The sequence below is a fragment of the Orbicella faveolata genome, unplaced genomic scaffold, assembly GCF_042242905.1.
Source record: "Orbicella faveolata isolate gen_17 unplaced genomic scaffold, um_ofav_v1 contig_46, whole genome shotgun sequence".
NCBI lineage: Eukaryota > Metazoa > Cnidaria > Anthozoa > Scleractinia > Merulinidae > Orbicella > Orbicella faveolata.
In genome coordinates, this window is record NW_028301576.1 from 13,700,113 (window position 1) to 13,702,750 (window position 2,638).

A 2,638-nucleotide genomic window follows, 5' to 3' on the forward strand; every position below is an offset into this window, starting at 1 on the left:
TTATACAGTTACGTAAAAACATATCATTGCAGTGTATTTATGTACAGATTTTCAACGCACGAAATTCTTTTCACAATTTCAGCCTCAGGTGCTTCAAACAGACAAAAACCGATCACATAACAGGGAAATTTTGATGGAAGTCAAGAAATAAACAACATCCCAACACTCAAACGGATTGATAAGAGGAATGGCTGGTTCAATCGACACAGAAAGACACGCGGATTAAACGTATATTATCAACGCATAAAACCCCCTATTAACAAGACTATTGGTGAGACATTTACGAGAGAAAACGCGAACGTTTTACGTTGACTTCTCTCGTCCCGTTTTCAAGATCGCGGTCCCGCCACTTACCCGCAACAAAATTCAACAAGAATACACGATTACGCGCTCACAAAACTAAAACAGATAATGCACACAGACAAAAAGCAACAACAAACTGCACACAACTACACTTGGATAGCGAACAAAAGCGACAATAGCCTTTTTTTGTGGTCTTTCTTAACCTCTGTTGTCCTTCTTCAATGGCGTAATCTGAATAGGCCACTTGAAGCGCTCACTCATTGCTATATGACGTTACACTGACAGTGATGAGTCAGTCACGAATAAATACCGGAAAGCAATAGAGTCTACCCTTCCCTCCTGACTTGCAGCAATAACTCTATAACGAAAATCCTGTGGCCCTGAAATTTCAGGATATTTTATGCATAGATAGATCTGTGCAACGTTATGTTCTATATAACATGATTTTAACCATGTCAAATAATGAAAAACTTTCACCTAAACATATAATTGGCCCATTCTAGAACTGGAAGCATGCCTATCATGGAATGGTCAATTTACCTTTGTACTTTGATTAGGTTTATTGCACTAAAGCACCATTCAAGATTTTCCACAGAAATTTTCATGAAATTATCTTAAATAGTTTTTGAACTAGAGATGTTTAGCTACTCGGAATTCTATGAAAATGCAGTCTGACGGAAAAATGCATCTAAAAGTTGTACTTGGGTTTCAGAACCTTCTGTTCAATCTCTGAGCAAGGTAAATGTCTTAAAATGCTCCAGCAGCATAAGTGACACCCTCTGCTTGTTGGTTCTTGTCTTCTTTCTTCTTTCTTTGTCCCCTTAGGACCTTTCTCCTCTTCTCAGCTTTCGTTGCTCTCTTTGTACTCAGCACCACGAATACGATCCAGGTCGAGGCGCCTACACCCCTCTTCTGTGTAATTTTCTTGGGAAAATTTTGAGTGCTTTTAGAAGCAGCAGAACAGTCCTAGCCCCAATATTGAAGTGGCTTACAGCATCAAACAAGTCAAATTCCAGCAAGTCAGCTCCGACGAAAACTTCCTCGGGTATGCGCTCCCACACCATTCCATTTGTTACTTCATTCTGATTTCGTTTTTTTCCATGAAGGCATTTTTCCAGCAAAGAATCTTCACTCAATCTTTGATACACGGGTTTCACTTTTGCAATAACAGCATCAGGCAAGCCAGGACCATGTTTGAAACTGTTTCTGTCTCGCTTATAACCACACCAGCTCGAGGGTCCAGTCGGGCAGTGGGTGTGAAGATCACGCCCTTCACTTGAAGCGCAGTGGAAAAAACTTGCATGTATTGCCTTTTTCATTCCACTCAAGTCGCCAACATTAGAACGAATAAAAATGCCATAATAGTTCTGAAGTTTATTAATCATGGCATCGATGAGTTTCCCTTTTCCACCCAGACCAGGAATTTCTTTCTTCAGTTTCCTGAGGGCTGTGCCCACTCGTTTTTGTTCATGTCTTCTACATCCTTTCTTGACAACTTGAATGCCATCTGCAGAATAAACATCCTTGACTTGATTCTAACTTTTGCTGTCACCATCTGAATACAGGTCAGTATACCGAAGCTTATGAGTTGCAACAGACCATCTAAAAATGCGATCTGCACCCTCTGAGTCAAATGCTGGGGCAGAGCCCTTATAATTAGCTTTGCAGTTATTGTATTCTGCCCTCCATGTACGGTACTCCTCACTGTCTTTATCTAAATGGGAGTGAACTTGACATTGTTTTCAAACTTTAGTAAGTGGTTCCACATCCAAGACTTAACCGGTATCAATTGACATGATGATCACGCTACCATTCTGTGAAGACTACTCTCACTTCTGCCAGGTACCATCACATGAAACGCCACAATTCACTACATCATCTTCACTAGCATACTGGGTATCCCTGATTTCTTTTGCTACATTGGACGTACCATCCTTAGCAACAGATTTAACATTTAGATATGGCCTTGCTGTTGGAGGCGGTGGCATATTCATTAATGTGCAAAATTTCTTCGCTCTACTGTGCCCTCTTCCTATCGATCTCATGGAATACACATGGAATACATTTTGCGAGGTTTTGATTCCATACCGTCAGACTTTGGCAGAAGCTTTTTCGAAGACACGGACTTCTTAATATGCTAACCGAGGCGAGTATTCGAATCACGTGCTTCTTCGTTTGCTTCTTTCGTCCCACTTTTGGCATTTTCTCTCGAAGGTTTCGTGAATTTATTTCCCGAAAACTTCCTTTTAGGACGCCTTGGTGCACGTTGCTTAGAAGGCATGGTTGTTAACGTGAAAAAAGAACGAGAAACAGGAGAAAAACACTCAAAACACCG

General features: G+C 40.8%; 1 pseudogene; it reads right to left on the bottom strand.

Moving 5' to 3' along the window:
- Positions 1-1,003: 1,003 nt before the first annotated feature.
- LOC149098505 (uncharacterized) lies at positions 1,004-2,638 on the bottom strand (annotated as a pseudogene).